Here is a 20,315-nt window from a genome sequence, read left to right on the forward strand (position 1 = left end):
TGTACTGAATGCATACCACTTCCACACCATTGTAAAGTTGAAAAACCTTAAGCCATTGTGAAGTTGGGGACTTTCTGTATTGTAATATCAAATTCAAACACAGGGCGTGCCATGTTCTGGGGATTATGCTAAAAAGCTTAATATGTATTTAACTCACTTTCTCCCCTTGAAAAAGGTATTGTCAACATCCCCGTTTTACAGATGAGGAAACAGAAACCCACTGAAATTCAGCAACTTGCCCATGGCCCCTCTGGGAGTGAGTAAAAGGCCACCCTGCTCATGCACCACTATTTTTGTAAGCTCTACCCAATTTTTCAGTAAAACTGCCTAATAAGTGCCCATCTGAATACCTCTAATGGGCAGTTCATCTGAAGCAGTTGGGATCTGTGGGAAGTGGAAGTACAGGCTTGATGTCAGAGTGCTCTATCATCCTTCCTTTTATTGTTGCTGAACATTTAGCATTCCATTTAAGTGGCTATACTGAGTTCCATAGAAGGAGACGCCTACCTGTATTTTTGTTTATAGGTTCTGTTGCGTGCAAGAAGCTGACAGGGCAGATAATCATATGCTGTGTTCATTGTGCTCATTGTTAGTAGGGGAATTACTTGGATCCAGGAGAAGAATAGCTCCAGGGGGAAGTCACAGTTCCCAGGATCCACCAAATACTTTCTTCCTCATCAAGAATGAGCCTCTCCAAAGAAACACAGGAAACTGAGTATGCAAATTCTTGAAAGTATACCCTTGTCTGGAGTGAATCACTACTTGCTTAATTCAGGGCTTAATTAAGAAAACAGCTGTATAAGGTAAGGATTGGGGGAAAAAAGGGGCCGGGGTGGTGATAATGGAAATGGTGCTGGAAAGAAGTGGGCAGGATAAATAACTGTCAAGTGAACTGTATTAATTCCATCTATAGGTTTTTTTGTGTTTTTAAAATTTTTGTTGGTTTTGGATTTGGGGGAGTTTTGGGGTTTTGGTTTCATTTTGGTTTGTTTTTTGGCAGATCTTTCTCTTTAATTCTACAAGGTGAGAATGACCAGGTAGACGACAGACCTTCTGATCTTAAAGTTTCCAAAGTTATTTGTTACTCACTTGGTGGCTGTTGAACTCAGAAAGCTCCTCTTCCTCTTTCTGAGAAAGGTGAGTATTTGGCATTTTTAGAAGTTTGCACACAAAGAGAAAACATCAGGATTCTGTAAATTTCAGACGAAGCTGAGTTTAGGCTTTGTGTCTGCAAGAGAGTTCCTTTATCCAGGAGAGTTGGTTTTAATCTTTCTAAGCTAGGAGGCTTACCTTGGATGCTCCCCTGTCTTCAGCAGCCACAGGTCTGTTTGTTACCTAGTGTGTGCCTCCTCCTCTCGCTTTAGCCACCCTGTGTGGACACGGGAGATTAATTAAACCCTGCGCAGTTCCTTTTCTCTGAAGTGGAGTTCTAGGAGACTCTAATTGAGAGGATGTTCTGATTTTCAAGTGAGAAAATTTGCTAAAGTTCAGTCATTCTGGAGCAGCACCCTGAGGCATCTTGCCACAAGTTAGAATCCTTGAATTGTGGGAGGCAACAACTTAAATTCAAATCTTTTTCTTGCATAAGTGATCTCTCAAGGAAAATGTTCCTAGTCCACCACTTTTAGGTAAAGCTGTGCATGTTATTACCTGCCTGATTGATAAAAGATGCTTATCTGATAATACACAAGAAAATACTTCTGATATACTTAGAAACTGAGAACTTGTCTGTCAGCCTTCAGGAAAGCCCAAACCTCATTGCCTTTGTTCCAGATAAACTTTCTGTGGGATTTTGTGTGCTGGGGAAGGGTATGTGCTTCAAGGAAGACAAAGAGTTAGTGTGCAGGGTGTGGATGAGGCCGGGAATGATGAGGCCCTGTGTCATGTCTGTGTCACCCTCCACCCACTCTTGCTTTAAAAAGTTTTGTTTTTTGCAAGTAAGGTGATCCAAGCAGAGGCATAGTAGGTCTCGGGAGAAAAGTTGCTATGAAGCTAGTAGTTGTCAAATGGCAGTGTCTAAGATTTGTTGGATGATATTTCAACACTAAAATGAAGCTATTACTCTGTTTCTTTATGGACCACCTGTAGAATTACCAGCGGTGATTTGTAAAAGGAAGATTTTTCTATACTCCACTCCAAAGCTACTACTAAGCCCTGAGAATCTGCTGCCTAACAAACACCCCATGATTTTTCAGACATTAACTGTAAATCTTAGAGCTCTGCAGAGTATTTGATAGATTGAAAGGATATATCCATGTGGACAGTTCTCTCTCTTTAAACAAATTACTTCCACATTGAGAGTAATGGCCAGGCTGCAGAGAGACTCCCTGCCTGTTTCATGTATCCCTGGAAAGGACCCTGTGCCTTGACCATGGCTAACTGGATTTTAGTTAGACTTGGATACAAGGCTGTTGATCAATTTATATGATCGACTTTCTTAAAATTTCAAGTTAAAAAACAAAGCAATTGCAGTTAGTCCATGATAGGTACTCATATACCAGGGGACTGAATACACCAATGGGCCTGTATCAGGGGCAAAGAGAGAGACCGCAAAGACAAGTTGAGCCTCTACCACTGGACAGCTTTGCCCTGTCCAGGTACATACAAAAGGTTTGTCCCAGTTTCTCTTGGTAAACCAGGTTTGGTCATTATATTAGTCATACATTGCCATACCTAGTTACAAAATTTTTTTCCCTGTGTTTAGGACATTAAAAATGTACTCTTAGCAAATTTAAACATGCAATAGAGTATTGTTAACTATAGTCACTGTGCTGTATGTCACATCCCCATGACTTGTTTTGTAACTGGAAGTTGGTACCTTTGGACCCCCTTCACCTATTTCTCCCACTCCCCATCTCCTTCCCCCACTTCTGGCAACCATCCATCTGTTCTTCAAACCTATAAGCTTGGTTTTCTTTCCTGTTGTTGTTGTTTGTTTATTAGGCCATGCTGGTCTTTGTTGTGGCCCTTGGGATCTTCGATCTTCACTAGGGCATGTGGAATCTTTAGTTGCAACATTTGGGATATTTTTTTTTTTTTAATTGCATCATGTGGGATCTAATTTCCAGACCAAGGATCGAACCTGGACCCTTGCAGTGGGATCATGAACTCTTAACCACTTGACCACCAGGGAAGTCCCTGTTGGTTCATAAAGTATTTGTCTTTCTCTGACTAGTTTCACTTTACATAATGCCCTCAGTTCAGTTCAGTTCAGTTGCTCAGTCGTGTCTGATTCTTTGTGACCCCATGAACTGCAGCATGCCAGGCCTCCCTGTCCATCACCACCTCCCAGACTTTACCCAAACTCATGTCCATTGAGTGGGTGACGCCATCCAACCACCTCATACTCTGTCGTCCCCTTCTCCTCCTGCCCTCAATCTTTCCCAGCATCAGGGTCTTTTCCAATGAGTCAGGTCTTCACATCAGGTGGCCAAAGTATTGGAGTTTCAGCTTCAACATCAGTCTTTCCAATGAACACCCAGGACTGATCTCCTTTAGGATGGACTGGTTGAATCTCCTTGCAGTCCAAGGGACTCTCAAGAGTCTTCTCCAACCCCACAGTTCAAAAGCATCAATTCTTTGGTTCTCAGCTTTCTTTATAGTCCAACTCTCACATCGATACATGCCCTCAAGGTCTATCCATATTGTCACAAGTGCGAGATTTCTTTTTTTTTAAAAGGCAGAATAGTATTCCATTGTGTATATATATACATATATACTACATCTTCTCTATCCATTCATCCATTGATGGATACATAGATTGTTTCCACACCTTGGCTATTATAAATGATGTTGCAATGAAAATGGGATTTCAAATAAGCATTTTTTTTTTCAGATAAATATCCAGCAGTAGGATTGCTGGATCATATGGTAGTTGTATTTTTAATTTTTTGAGGAACTCCATACTGTTTTCCATAATGACTATACCAATTTACATTCCCACCAATAGTGCACAAGTGTTTCCTTTTCTTCATATTCTGGTCTTTCTCTCTCTCTCTCTTTTTTTTTTTTTCCTGCCGCAATGTACATCTGGCAGGATCTTAGTTCCCCAACTTTGAATTGAATCTGGGCCATGACTGTAAATGCACCGAGTCTTAACCAGCAAGAGTTGTCATCTTTGTCTTGTTCCTCATCATAGTGAGGAAAGCTTTCAGTGTTTCATCATTTAAGAGGAAGGTGGCTTTGGACTTGTCATCTATGACTTTTTATGTTGAGGTACACTGTTTCCTCTATACCCACAATGAGAATTTTTATCATAAAGGATGTTTAATTTTATCAAATTCTTTTTATGCATCAATTGAAATGATCATGTTTTTTACCCTTCATTTTGTTAATGTGGTATATCACAATTGATTTGTGTATATTGAACCATTCTTACATCCTTATACTAAGAATCATGGATTATGTACCTTTTAATGTGTTGCTGAATTCAGTTTGCTAATATTTTGTTGAGGACTTTTGCTCTATATTTATCAGGGATTTTGGCCTGTAATTTCCTTTTCTTGTGGTATACTTGTTTGGTTTTGGTATGAGGGTAATGCTGGCCTCATAAAATGAGTTTGGAAGTGTTTCTTCCTCTTCTACATTTGGAAGAGTTTGAGAAAGACTGGTATTAGTTCCACTTTGAATGCTTGGTAGAATTCACCAGTGAGGCTTCCTGTTTAGGCTTTTGTTCATTGGGAAGCTTTTTGATTTCAATCTCCTTACTTCCCAGGTACTGCTAATGGTTAAGAACCCGCCTGCCAATGTAGGAGACTTAAGAGATGTAGGTTCAATCCCTGGGTTGGAAAGATCCCCTGGAGGAGGGCGTGGCAACCCACTCCTGTATTCTTGTCTGGAGAATCCCATGGACAGAGGAGCCTGGCAGGCTATGGTTCATAGGGTCGCAAAGAACTGGGCACGACTGAAGCAAATTAGCATGAATGCAATCTCCTTATTAGTGATCAGACTGTTCATATTTTCTGTTTGTTCATGATTCAGTCCTGGGAAGTTGTATGTTTCTAAGAATTTATCCATTTTTTTCTTAGTTATCCAATTTGTTGACGTCTAATGGTTTGTGGTACTCTCATGATCCATTGCACATCTGTGGTATTAGTTGTAATGTCACCCCATTCATCTCTGATTTTATTTGAGCCCCTTTTATTCTTGGTGAGTCTAGTTAAAGGTTTGTCAGAGATCTTATTTCACTTTGTTTTCAAAAGTCAGACTGTGGAGCAGGACAAGAAATCATTTGAATGGTAGTGTCAACTTCCCTTCTTAGTCTGAAACTGTGTTTTCCCTGTAAATATAGATATCAGGGACAAGTTTTCTTTTCAGTCTACATGATAATGTTCTGGAGGTGAGAAAGAAAATAATTCCTTCATAACCCAGCTCACTTCCAGGTAAAGTAGGCACTCAGATATATGAGGGAGGGTAAAGTCCTTAGATCACAAAGACAGCAGTTTAGTAGAAAGATGTCTTCAAAACCAGATCTTTGAAATCTTGGTTTTTTGACTAATTAGGTTTGTGAGCTTGAATAAAGGAAGCTGAGGAAAAAACCTAGTCTACAGGGCCCTTTTTATCACAATAAATGCTAATCACAACCATTCTTTGTATTTCATTGCCCGTTGAAGACCTGTCAGCATGTCATGAAGATCTAGATCTCAGGTCTCACCACCTGAAGGTATCATGAAAGCTTCCTCTCAAAGACTGAGACTTAAAACTGTCATCTGCTCTGTGGTCCTCCTGAAGCCAGCTCCTATGTCCCAGATGTAAATCTTGTCTTAGGTAGGAATCCCTAGGCCATCAATAAAGGTCTCTGCATCAAGCTTTCAGCTTGGGGCCTTAGGTTGCCCGTGCCACAACAGACTTCAAGGTATACATATGATTATCCCATTAAACCCATGGTGGGTAGAGAAAGATGAAACAAATACTAAATCTGTATGGTGTTTGGTTCCACAGGGTAGGGTACAGTCTCTGTGGGAACAGAGAGGGTGCAAGTTAGAAAAAATGGATGGAATAGTCTGTACTTATTCTCACTTTAAGTCTATGCAAATAAACATTCTCCTCTCCCTTGGTGACTTGATATTGTGATGAACCCAAGTACTTGATTTTCTGATGGTAGTCTGGAAACTTAATGGGTGTCTTTTTACCTCCTGTTTTTCTGCTTGATGTTCAGAATTTCTAAGAGCCAACCTACTAGGTCTGGGGTTGGCAAGTTATGGCTTTTTTCTCTTTTTTGGTGAAGTTTTGTTGGCCCGTAGTCGTGCATATTCATTTGTGTGTTTTCTGTGGCTACTTTTGTACTGAAAGAGCCAAATTAAGTATCTGCGATAGAGACATGACCTGCAAACCAAAAATACTAATTGTTCTTTTAAGAAAAAGTGTGTCAACCCCAGTAGGACTTCACTTCTCATGTAGGGCAATGGATTATGTGACTGGACATCAAGGCAAGGCACCTCTGAAGGTGAGCTTCAGTTCAGTTCAGTTGCTCAGTCGTGTCTGACTCTTTGCGACCCCATGGACTGCAATACGCCAGGCTCCCTGTCTACCAACAACTCCCAGAGCTTACTCAAACTCATGTCCATTGAGTCGGGGATGCCATCCAACCATCTCATCCTCTGTTGTCCCCTTCTCCTCCCACCTTCAATCTTTCTCAGCATCAGGGTCTTTTCCAAGGAGTCAGTTCTTCACATCAGGTGGCCAAAATATTGGAGTTTCAACTCTTCAGCATCATTCTTCCAATGAATATTCAGGACTCATTTCCTTTAGGATTGACTGGTTGGATCCCCTTGCAGTCCAAGGGACTCTCAACAGTCTTCTCCAGCACCACAGTTCAAAAGCATCAATTCTTCAGCACTCAGCTTTCTTTATATATATATATATATATATATATATATATATATATATATATGTAGTCCAACTCTCACATCCATGAAGTGATGGGACTGGATGCCATGATCTTAGTTTTCTGAATGCTGAGTTTTACGCCAACTTTTTCACTTTCACTTTCATCAAGAGGCTCTTTAGTTCTTCTTCACTTTCTGCCATAAGAGTGGTGTCATCTGCATGTGTGAGGTTATTGATATTTCTTCCGGCAATCTTGATTCCAGCTTGTACTTCTTCCAGCCCATCGTTTCTCATGATGTACTCTGCATATAAGTTAAAGAAGCAGGGTGACAATATACAGCCTTGGCATACTCCTTTCCAGATTTCGTACCAGTCTGTTGTTCCATGTCCAGTTCTAACTGTTGCTTCTTGACATGCATACAGATTTCTCAGGAGGCAGGTCAGGTTGTCTGGTATTCCTGTCTTTTTAAGAATTTTCCATAGTTTGTTGTGATCCACACAAAGGCTTTGGCATAGTCAATAAAGCAAAAGTAGATATTTTTCTGGAAGTCTCCATGATCCAATGGATGTTGTCAATTTGATCTCTGGTTCCTCTGCCTTTATTAAAACTAGCTTGAACATCTAGAAATTCACGGTTCACATACTGCTGAAGCCTGGGGCTTGGAGAATTTTGAGCATTACTTTGCTAGCATGTGAGATGAGTGCAATTGTGCAGTAGCTTGAGCATTCTTTGGCATTGCCTTTCTTTGGGATTGGAATGAAAACTGACCATTTCTAGTCCTGTGGCCACTGCTGAGTTTTCCAAATGTGCTGGCATATTGAGTGAAGCACTTTCATAGCATCATCTTTCAGGATTTGAAATAGTTCAACTGGAATCCATCGCCTCCACTAGCTTTGCTCGTAGTGATGCTTCCTAAGGCCTTCTTGACTTCACATTCCAGGATGTCTGGCTCTAGGTGGGTGATCACACCATTGTGGTTATCTGGGTCATGAAGATCTTTTTTGTATAGGTCTTCTGTGTTGTTACCACCTCTTCTTAATATCTTTTGCTTCTGTTAGGTCCATACCATTTATGTCCTCTTTTGTGCCCATCTTTGCATGAAATATTCCCTTGGTATCTTTAATTTTCTTGAAAAGATCTCTAGTCATCTCCATTCTCTTGTTTTCCTCTATTTCTTTGCATTGATCCCTGAGGAAGGCTTTCTTATCTCTCCTTGCTGTTCTTTGGAACTCTGCGTTCAAATGGGTAGATCTTTCCTTTTCTCCCTTGCCTTTCGCTTCTCTTCTTTATTCAGCTATTTGTAAGGCCTCCTCAGACAACCATTTTGCCTTTTTGCATTTCTTTTTCTTTGGGATGGTCATTGCCTCCTGTACAATGTCACAAACTTCTGTCCGTAGTTCTTCAGGTACTCTATCAGATCTAATCTAAACAAGGCTGTGGTCCATGTGATCAGTTTGATTAGTTTTCTGTGATTGTGGTTTTCATTCTGTCTGCCTCTGATGGATAAGGATAAGAGATTTATGGAAGCTTCCTGATGGGAGAGACTCATGGAGGGGGAAACTGGGTCTTTTTCTCATGGGCAGGGCCTTGCTCAGTAAATCTTTAATCCAATTTTCTGTTGATGGAGGTGGGACACTGTGTTCCCTCCCTGTTGTTTGACTTGAGGTTAAACTATGGTGGAGGTAATGAAGATCATGACAACCTCCTTCAAGAGGGCCCATGCACACACTGCTACACTCGGTGCCCCCAACTCTGCATCAGGCCACCTCGGACCTGTGCCTCTGCCAGAGACTCCTGGACACTCATGGGCAAGTCTGGGTCAGTCTCTTGCAGGGTCACTGCTCTATTCTCCTGGGTCCTGGTGCACACAAGGTTTCGTTTGTGCCCAAGAGTCTGTTTCCCCAGTCCTGTGTAAGTTCTGGCAGCTCTATGGTGGGGTTAATGGTGACCTCCTCCAAGAGCGCTTGTGCCGTACCCAGGTCTGCTGCACCCAGAGTCCTTGCCCATGTAAGGCCACTGTTGACCCAGACCTCCACAGGAGACACTCAGACTCTCAAAGGCAGGTCTGGCTCAGTCTCTGTGGGTTCCCCTGGTGTGCACAAGGTTTTGTTTGAGCCCTCCGAGCATCTCTGGCAGTATGGGGTTTGATTCTAAACACGATTTCGCCCCTCCTGCCGTCTTGTTGGAGCTTCTCCTCTGCCCTTGCATGTGGGGTATCTTTTTTCTGGTGGGATCCAACATTTTCCTGTTGACAGTTGTTAAGCAGCATATTGTAATTCTGGAGTTCTCGCAGGAGATGAGTGCAACTCCTTCTACTCCACCATCTTTGATATTATATGAAGGTGAACTTAGTTTAATTAAAGCTGGTCAAGGTAAGGACTGATGTTGAAGCTGAAACTCTAATACTTTGGCCACCTGATGTGAAGAGCTGACTCATTTGAAAAGACCCTGATGCTGGGAAGGATTGAGGGCAGGAGAAGGGGACGGCAGAGGATGAGATGGTTGGATGGCATCACCGACTCAATGGACATGGGTTTGAGTGGGCTCCGGGACTTAGTGATGGACAGGGAGGCCAGGGAGGCCTCATGGGGTCGCAAAGAGTCGGATACAACTGAGCGACTGAACTGAACTGAAGGTAAGTTTTTTCTTTTTTTTTTTTCCTGCAAACTGTAAATGAATAAGATTTATCAGGAAGGATTTTCTGCATGATACTCATCAAGGAGACTCGTCAGCAGGGACACATACGTGAACTTTCCAGGTAGGGACTATAGTACCCCATGGAAACAGCCTGTCTCCAGTACTAGGTGAGTGATTTAAGCATTAAACAGTTTACAGCAGAAAAAAACCCCACATCTTGTCAAAGTTACTACTTGTGGACTCAAACAAAGGACACATTCCCTCTAGAACAGAAATAAACTTTTTTTTTTTAAGATGTGAAAATAGTATTTTAATAGTAATGGGAATACACAGCACCTCCTGGGCTGGAGGGTCCAGACAAGAACACTCACTAAGGACAAGCTTCCCAGGTACCAAAGCACTTTCCTCACAGCTCTGTTGTGACAAAGGTCAGACACACCTCAGGTCCCCCTCGAGGAGGTCCCCCCAGGCCCTGGCTCCTTACACAACGAAGGTCACATGGACACTGCAGGTTTATCATACGTTGCCAACAGCACTTTATTTTTTCTTTTCAACATCCTATTCTGCGGCTTCCTTGGCCCTTTTTGCCTGGATGCCAAAGAGCCGGGCGTTGGCGCGAGCCATGTGGAGACTAGCAAATGCCTTAAAGTTCTTCTCCCCCCTCTGTGATGACTCTGGCTTTCTCCTTCTTACAGACGTTCCGTATGGGCATAACAGGTCCAGTCAGCTGAGTGGCCAGTTTGAGCTCTTCAGCAGAGCTGTCTCCCTTCTTGGGGGCCGAGGGCTTCCTGGGGAGCAGGATAAGCTTGGAGCGGTACTCCTTGAGCCGCTGCACGTTGGCCTGCAGGGACTCTGTGCACTTGTTCCGCCGCCTCGGGTCCACCGAGATCCCAGTGGTCCGGGCCACCTTCTTGTGGATGCCGGCCACCCTAAGCTCCTCCAGGCTGAAGCCCCTGCCGGCGCGAACCTTCGTGTGGTACCTGACCGTCGGGCATCTCACCACCGGCCGGAGAGGACCGGACGCGGGGCGCGGGGCGATGCGGCACGCCTTGGCCTGCCGGGCCTTGCGGCTACGGATCTTGCGAGCCGGCTGGTTGAACTACTTGGCCACGCGCCGCTGCCAGCCCTTGTGGAAGTGGGGCTTCAGGATCATGCCATTCCGGCTGGGCACCATGGCTGCGGCCGAAAGGCCTCCTCCGAGGGTTCACGGCCGGGAAAGGAGTCAGAAATAAACTTTAATTCATTGAAAAGTGCAGCAGTGAACAGGGTCCTATGAAAAGCACTTTCTAAGTCAAATGACTGAGATGATACAGAGCCAGGGCAGAAGAACTTCCAGGAACAGATGATGCAAACACAGGAATTCCGCAAAGTCAGTGGGACTTAAGTGGGGGTAAAACGAAAGAGCCAATATTCCCACCAAGTTCCACTGGTGGATCAGTTTAAATACTCTTTGCTTTCTCTTAATAAGGATCCTGGACAGTATATCTTCTTATGTTAACAACACTAGTCCTTAGACACTTAAAAACATATTTAAGAACATTTCTCACAGATTAAGGAATAACTTTCCATGAATACCATTACTGCTTTCTACAAAATCCCTAATGCTGTCAATTAAAATATATTTTGCAATATATATTTGTTGGTCAAATTCAAAGATGCTCAAAAGGCATTTTCTACTTTTCAATTGTAGGGAATGTTATTGTATCTGAGGGAGGAAGAGCTTTGTAGTAGGAAATCTTATAAGGCAAAATCTCTATTCATTCCCAGGACCTCTGTTTATTCCTAATGGTCACAGTTTCCTATCACCAATACATATGGACCTGGTCTTCCTAAAAGGAAAAATAACCAAAATTCAAATCAGTACAATTAAGAGAGAAATAAAGCAAGCCTCTTGCAGTGGGGCCCTTGAACATACCATTTTGAAAATTTTCGGTACATTGTGTGGTCTGCTAGACTCTTAAATAAATTTTTAACTATAAACTGAGGCCTCTTTATGAAAGATGATTTTAGCATAGATCCAGAATGAAACCAGTCCAAAAGAAAGTCACATTAGAGGCCATTCAAAAATGAGAGGTACAGTGCTTGCTTTGGTAGCACATATACTAAAATTGGAATGATACAGACATTAGCATGGCCCCCGCACAAGGATGACATACAAATTAGTGAAACGTTCCATACTTTTTTAAAATTAGAGATACAAAAAAAATGGCTTCAGTGCCTCGCCCCACCCCCTCAACAAAAACAGAAGTCTGCTGAATGCAAGAGCAGCCGATCTGTGTCACTCTTATGACTTCATCTGCTTTCAGGAACCAGCATCATAAAATTGAATAATATGACATCACAGTACAAGACCTGGTAAGAGCTGGTTTCTTTTTATTCTGGAATAACTAGGCCAACTTTCATTAATGTGGAAGCTGACTGATTAATGTTAAGAATCAAAGGATAGAATAAAGCCAATACCCATACTCAACACTGTAGTATGCTTTTAGTTACAAAACTGTTAGAATTTCTCTTCCTAAAATGTTCGTGGCAGAGGTATTCATTTCACTTCTAAATACTACCAGGGTTACTGGGATTATGTGAGGTAAAGGAATAAACCCAATGGGTATTAACCCAACATGGTGATCTGAAATTGTGATAGAAAGTTACTTATGGCCATGTCTTACAAAGTGCTAAATGCTCAACCTAGGACCTTACATAAAGCTAAAATCAATGACTGTGTTTGTGTTTGTCAGGTTATAAACCACAGTTCCTCCTCTCCCCTGCTGCCCCACCACCGATTAGCCTTCTTGTAAAGACAATATAAGAAATGGTCTTTAAGCCAAGAGACAGAAATGTAGGCATTCTAAACAGTGAGAAAATGTCAAGATCTAGTTTTGACAGAGGAATAGTGAATGAGGCCCAAATTACACAAGGTTCCAAAAACTCAGAAAGAAGTTATCTGAAAGGGAAGAAGCTACACAGCTGGTATTTTGTTGTTGTTTGGTCGCTAAGTTGTGTCCGACTTTGTGACCCACAGACTAGAGCCCACCAGGTTCCTCCATCTATGGGATTTCCCAGGCACCAATACCGGAGTGGGTTGCCATTTCCTTTTCCAAGGGATCTTCCCGACCTAGGGATCGAACCTGGGTCTCCTGCATTGGCAAGTGGATTCTTTACCACTGAACCACCAGGGAAGACCAGTTGGTACTTTACATCAGCCCTAAGAAATTCTTATATCTTTTAACAAATGAACTGAATGTCAGCAAAATGCAGAGGGAGTGTCACAACTTCACACATGGCTCCCTGCTGGGCAGGCACTTGCTACACCTAATTTACAGCCCTTCATCAACCTGTTAAAAGCCCTAAAACGCAGCTTTCACCAACCTTTGGCAGTTCTTCTCTGCTGAAATACTTAACCCACTTTATTTTTCAGATGTCAGAAGACAGCATTCCTTTGATACCTCTGGTGTTAACTGCACTCCATGTGGTTAGCAGTCACTGGCAAGTAGATGTCCATTACCTTCAGTAACTACCTGGAATTAGCCTGTACCAAGAGATTGCTACTGTTCTATTTTAACAGAGCACCAGTACAGAATTCCCCCCAAATGAACAAAGTTTGAATTTGTGACCTTACCACATTTTATGGATATTATAAACAGTGTATTTCCATTAATCTAAAAAAAATGGTCTTTGTTCTTAATCAGATGGTTCAGCTCTGATAGTTCTTCAAGCCATGTGATATTAGTATTTTTGATAGTGAAGTGCTCAATCTGGAATGCTATGCAGGGCCTCTTGATTTTAAGTCAAGCTAGAGACCAAAAACATTCCCTGCTCCCCCAAAAGCACTGTCATGTATCTGAATGGATTTACAAGTCCAGACTTTGACCACATGGGGAATAACCAAAAACTGGCCCCAGGACAAAAAGGGTTTGGTGAGATCAAAGACCTCAGGAGTATGACAATACTCAGGAGTATTGTCATCAGCTGAATAAAAGGACCAGGGACAGCCACTCCTGACACTCAAGCAAAGTTCATGGTTTAACACATTGCACAAGAAAGTCAGCTGATTGGGTTGCTTTTTCAAACAGGACTTAAAGCCAGTTAAGAAACCCCTTCCAGGCATGGTCTTAAGGACTAGCTACAGACAGCTACTCCAATCACTTCATCAGAAAGAGGTGAGCAGGGATCCAACCGCAGAAGGTGTTTTGAAAACCTTCGAGTCCTGACACTGCCATGATCGCTGTACATGAAACAAGGGTCAAACCTATACCTGGGGACAGAAAAAGAAAAAAACAATGTGACATTAATTGTCATGAGCCACTGAGTACTTCATTCAGAATATTAACTGGAAAGACTGGCAGGAAGGGATACAAAAGGAGCAACTAAATTACCCGAAGAGGATCTAGTGGGGAAGTCTAGTAAAAGCAGGAGTTAGTAATTAAGAGCGATTCCATCATAAGTCAGCAAATATAATGAAAGTCAAGAGGAGTGGAAAAGCAGAAAGCTAATCTTGAAAAGTATTAGGAGGAAAGGTCTGAGTTTTTGTGTGTATGTGTGTGGGGGGAGGCAATCCCTAAAGTATAAAACAGCCTGGTGGAAGAGTCTAGTCCTTGCTTAAAGCCCTTCTGGTATTTTCAAAGCCCTGTCATCTTTTATAGTTTAGACACGCAGACTGTGGTAGGTATGAGTACAGGCGTGAACCTCAGACAGGAGGTTGAATCTGGCTCGTTATGAACTTAGGTAAGTCATTGACCTCTCCTGGCCATCGATAAAGCAGGAAGGCAATTCATGTAAAATGTCTGGCATATAAAAGCACTTATTTCTCACCTGAGGGGATATCAGAGTCAATGCTGATGGTAACCTGAGTAGAGACCTGGTGGACATAAAGAACACAGACTAGCTGGAGGTTGTGTGGTCTGGAAATAACATGTATTTTATTTTTATCTGCTACCTTGTGGGACAAACTAACTCTCTTAGCATTATTTTAGGGCAGTGGTTGGCCAACTTTGTTCGAAAAGGACCAGATAATAAGTATTTTAGGGTTTGGGGGTCACACAGACTCTGTTCCAGCTAATCAACTTTGTTACTGAAGTGTAAAAGTGGTTTCAGGCAATACATAAATGAATGTGTGTGTTGTGTTCCAACAGGTAGTAGCTGCAGCGGGCCTGTGATATCTAGTCTGCCGACTCCAACTCTAGAACTTTCTATAAGCCTAAATGCTTGGTAGGTAAGAATAAGCTACAGTTAAGGAATTTAAAAGAAAACCAGGTGGAGTTTAAATAACTCAGGCTAACATCAGCAAGGCCAGAATCTAGAATCTTAGCTATAAACTGCCAGAATGTGAGCAAGACAGTTAGTTATGATTTAAAAAAACAGTGATTTCTCTGGTGGTCCAGTGGTTGTAGTTAAAGAATCAGTCTTAAATTCAGGGGTAGTAGGTTTGATGCCCGGTTGGGGCATCAACCACGAGGAAACTAAGCCAGCATGCCCCTTCTACTGAGCACCCAGGCGACAACCAAGATCCGATGCAGCCAAATAAATAAATAGACACTAAAAATCAAACAAACAAGATTCATGGAAAAGGGCTTGAGAGATAAGGTGTTGTTGAGACCATCTGGACTATGTATGGGGTGGAGCTCCATTAAGGCCTCTATATAGGCCTTAGGATCCTATTGAGTGGTGCAGAGATCTACTGATCTTGGGGCTGCCTAAGACAAGCCTCTCAAAGAAGGAAGCTGAGGCTTGTTGAGGTAAGATAATGTGCTGAAGATCAACAGTTGTTTTGAGAATGGAGACAAGATGGCAGAATAGAAGGATGTGAGCTCATCCTTTCTCATGAAAACACCCAAATCACAACTAATTGCTAAACAACCAGAAAACACTGGAACCTACTAAAAAGATATCCTATACACCCAAAGACAATGAAGAAACCATAGGAAGACAGTAGGAGGGGTGCAACTGTGATAAAACTAAATTGCACACTTACCATGTGGGTGATATACAAACTGGAAGATAATTGTATCACAGGGGTTCTCCCACAGAAGTGAAAATTCTGAACTTTGTGTCAGACTCTCCAGCCTGGGGTTCTGGCATCAGGAGGAGGGACCACCAGAGCGTTTGTCTTTCAAGGCCAGGGTTTGATCACAGGAATTCCAAAGCACTGGGGAAACAGAAACTCCACTTTTGGAGGGTGCACACAAGGTCTCAAGTAACTTGAATTGAGACATGGCAGACATAAGGAACACAGACTGGCTGAAGGTCAATCTCAGGACCCAGGGGAAGAAGCAGTGACCTCATAGGAGTCTGGGCAAGACCTACCGGGTGGTATTGGAGGGTCCCCTGCTGGTACTGGCAGAGGCGGGGGCAGCTTCGGCTCACTGCAGGCATGAAGACACTGGTGACAGTCGTTCTGGGGAGTATTCATGGGCATGAGCCCTCTCAGAGGCCGCCATTTTTTCACCAAGGCCTGGCCCCACTCAACAGCCTATAGGCTCCAGTGCTGGGACTCTTCAGACCAGACAACCAACGTGCCAGGAACACAGCCCCTCCCATCAGTATACAGACTGCCTCAAGTCTTCCTGAGCCTATAGCTGCCCGCTAAGCACACAGCACCCCCACCAGAGGGACAAGACCCAGCTCCACCCACCAGTGGGCAGGCACCAGCCTCCCTGACCAGGAAGCTTGCACAAGCCTCTTAGACCTCATCCACCAGAGGGCAGACAGCAGAAACAAGAAAAACTGCAACCCTGAAGCCTGTGGAACAGAAGTGAGAGAGAAAGAGGCGGAGAAAATATTTTATGAGATAGCTGAAAATTTCCCTAACATAGGAAAGAAAAGTCACCCATATCCAGGAAGCATAGGGAGTCCCACACAGGACAAACCCAGGGAGGAATACACTGAGATGCATATTAATCAAACTGATAAAAATTAAAGACAAAGAGAAAATACTAACAGCAGCAAAGGAAAAGCAACAAATAACTTACAGTGGAATTCCCATAAGGTTATCAGCTGATTTTTCAGCAGAAACTCTACAGACCAGAAGGAAGTGGCACAATATATTAAAGTGATGGAAGGGAAGACCTATAATCAAGAATACTCTACCCAGCAAAGATCTTATTCAGATTTGACAGAGAAATCAAAAGCTTTACACATAAGCAAAAGCTAAGAGAATTTAGTACCACCAGACTATCTTGTGATAAATGCTACAGGAATTTCTCTAGGTGGGAAAAAAAGCCCCAACTAGAAACAAGAAAATTAAAAATGAGACAGCTCACTGATGACAGCAAACATAGAGTAAAGGTAGGAAATCATCCATATACAAATATAATATCAAAACCAGAAGCAGTGAGGAGACTATAAGCAGAAATTGGAAAAACATTAGAAATTAAAAGACTAGCAACTTAAAACCATCTTGTTTATATACAGACTACTGTATCAAACCTCATGGTAAATGCAAACCAAAAATCTACAACACACACACACAAAGGAACCCAAACACAATACTAAAAAGTTAGTCATCAAATCGCAAGAGGAGAGAAAAAAAGAGGAAGGGGAGAAACAAAGACCTACAAAAAAAAGTCCAAAACAGTTAACAAAATGGCAGTAAGCATATACATATTAATAATTACCTTAAATGTAACTGGATTAAATGCTCCAACCAAAGACATAGACTGGCTGAATGGATACAAAAACAAGACCCATATATATGCTGTCTATAAGAGACCCATTTCAAATATAGGGACACAGAACTGAAAGTGAGGGGATGACAAAAAGGTATTCCATGAAAATTATGACATATCAGACAAGACAGACTTTAAAATAAAGACAGTTACAAAATACAAAGAAGGACTCTACATAATAATCAAGGGATCAACCCAAAAAGAAGATATAACAATTGTAAACATATATATGTACCAAACATAGGAGAATCTAAATATATAAGACAAATGCTAACAGCCATAAAAGGAGAAATGCACCGTTAACACAATAATAGTAGGGGACTTTAACATCCCACTTTCATCAATGGGCCATTCAGATGGAAAATCAATAACAAAATACAGACTTTAAGTGGCACTTTAGATCAGATGCACTCAATTGATATTTATAAAGCATTCCATCCAAAAGCAGCAGAAGACATTCTTTTCAAGTACACGTGGAATGTCTTCCATGATTGATCACATGGATCAATAAATTTAAGAGAGCCTCAGTAAATTTAAGAAAATAGAAATCAGCATCGTTTATGTTCACAACTCATGATTCTCTATTTCACAGTGAGATTAGAAATTAACTACAAGAGAAAAAAACTAAAAATCACAAACACATGGAGGTTAAACATGCTACAAAACAACCAACAGATCACTGATGAAATAAAAGAGGAAATAAATATCTAGAGACAAATGAAAATTAAAGCACATCAATACAAAACCTATGGGATACAGCAAAAGCAGTTCTAAAGGAGATCACAGCCATACAATCTTACCTCAAGAAATAAGAAAAATCTCAAATAACCTAGCCTTACACAAGCAACTGCAGAAAGAAGAACAAATAAAACCTAAAGTTGGAAGAAGGAAAGAAATCATAAAGATGAGAGCAGAAGTAAATGAAATAGAGATGAAGAAAAAAATAGAAAACATCAATGAATCCAAAAAAGCTGGTTCTTTGAGAAGATAAACAAAATTGATATACATTTAGCCAGACTCATCAAGAAAAAACAGAGTGCTCAAATCAATAAAGTTAGAAATGAAAAAGAAGTTACAGCTTACACCACAGAAATGTAAAGGATCATGAGACTACTGTAAGTAACTATATGCCAATAAAATGGACAACCTGGAAGAACCGGACAAATTCTCAGAAAGGTACAATCTTGGAAAACTGAACCAGAAAGAAATAGAAAATATGAATAATCACAAGCACCGAAATTGAAACTGTGTTTAAAAAACTCACAGTGAACAAAAGTCCAAGACCATATAGCTTCACAGGAAAATTCTAACAAACATTTAGAGAAGAGTTAATGCCTATTTATTTAAAACTATTTTAAAAAATTGCAGGAGAAGGAACTCATTCTATGAAGCCACCACCATCCTGATACCAAAATTAGAGAAATATACCACAAAATAAAAAGAAAATTACAGGCCAATATCGCTGATGAACCTGAATGCAAAAATCCTCATCAAAATACTTGCAAACTGAATATATATGGAATTTATAAAGATGGTAACGATAACCCTATATGCAAAACAGAAAAAGAGACACAGATTTACAGAACAGACTTTTGGACTCTGTGGGAGAAGGCGAGGGTGGGATGTTTTGAGAGAACAGCATCGAAACATGTATATTATCAAGGGTGAAACAGATCACCAGCCCAGGTTGGATGCATGAGACAAGTGCTTGGGGCTGGTGCACTGGGAAGACCCAAAGGGATGGGGTGGGGAGGGATGTGGGAGGGGGGATCGGGATGGGGAACACATGTAAATCCATGGCCGATTCATGTCAGTGTATGGCAAAAACCACTACAATATTGTAAAGTAATTAGCCTCCAACTAATAAAAATAAATGGAAAAAAAGAAAAAAAAATACTTGCAAACTGAATCCAACAATATGTTAAAAGGATCATACACAAGTGATGAAATGGGATTTATTCCAGGGATGCAAGGATTTTCCAGTATTCATAAACCAATCAGTGTGATATACCACATCAGTAAATTGAAGAATAAAAACCATATGATCATCTGAATAGATGCAGAAAAAGCTTTTGACAAAATTCAATACCCATTTATGACAAAAACTCTCCAGAAGGGAGAACATACCTCAACACAATAAAGGTCACACACGACAAACCTACAGCTAACATCATACTCAGCATCAAAAAGCTAAAGTATTTCCTCTAAGATCAGGAAAAAGACAAGGATGTCCATTCTCATCACTTTTATTCAAATAGTATTGGAAGTTCTAGCCAGAGCAATGAGGCAAGAAAAAAATAAGAGGAATCCAAATTTGAAATGAAGAATCAAAACTGTGATTATTTGCAGATGACGTATACAGAAAATCCCAGAGACTCCAAACAAGGACACTGCTAGAGCTAATAAATGAGTTCAGTATAGTTGCAAGATACAAATATTAATATACAAAATTTTTTTGTTTCTATATAGTAATAAACTATCAGAAAAATTAAGGAATTTAATAAATAAAATTTAATATTCATATTTATAATTGCATCAAAAAGAATAAAACAGTGCAGCCTTGGCAAACCAACAAGGTGAGCATAGGTGCCTTCCCAAAAGAATAAAATACTTAGGAATGAGTTTAGCCAAGAAGGTGAAAGACATGCACACTGAAAATTAAAAGACACTCTTGAAAGAAATTGAAGAATATACAACACACGTAAATGGAAAGACATTCTGTGCTCATGGACTGGAACATTAATATTGTTAAAATGTCCACACTACCCAAACTAATCTACAGGTTCAATGCAATCCCTCTCAAAATTCCAAAAGCATCTTTCAAAGAAATAGAACAAACAATCCGAAATTTGGATGAAACCATGAAAGACTCCAGAACAACAGCCAAAACAATCTTGAGAAAGAAGAATAAATCTGGAGGTATCATGCTTCATGATTTCAAACTACCAAAGATACATTAATCAACATTTATGGTTGCTGTTTAAGTAGCTCAGTCATGACTGTTCAGTCGCTCAGTCGTGTCTGACTCTTTGCGATCCCATGGACTGCAGCATGCCAGGCTTCCCTGTCCTTCACTATTTCCTGGAGTTTGCTCAAACTCACATCCATTGAGTCGGTGATGCCATCCAACCATCTCATCCTCCGTCAGCCCCTTCTCCTCCTGCCCTCAATCTTTCCCAGCATGAGGG

General features: G+C 41.3%; 1 non-coding gene and 1 pseudogene across 1 annotated transcript; one reads left to right on the top strand and one right to left on the bottom strand.

Annotated features, from left to right (window-relative positions):
- Positions 1–9,758: 9,758 nt before the first annotated feature.
- On the bottom strand, positions 9,759–10,655 carry LOC122683688 (annotated as a pseudogene).
- Positions 10,656–11,544: 889 nt separating this feature from the next.
- LOC122686162 lies at positions 11,545–11,648 on the top strand. The gene has a single exon (XR_006338637.1). It is a non-coding gene; the product is annotated as a U6 spliceosomal RNA (small nuclear RNA).
- Positions 11,649–20,315: the final 8,667 nt, after the last annotated feature.

Source organism: Cervus elaphus, chromosome 3 (genome assembly GCF_910594005.1).
Source record: "Cervus elaphus chromosome 3, mCerEla1.1, whole genome shotgun sequence".
NCBI lineage: Eukaryota > Metazoa > Chordata > Mammalia > Artiodactyla > Cervidae > Cervus > Cervus elaphus.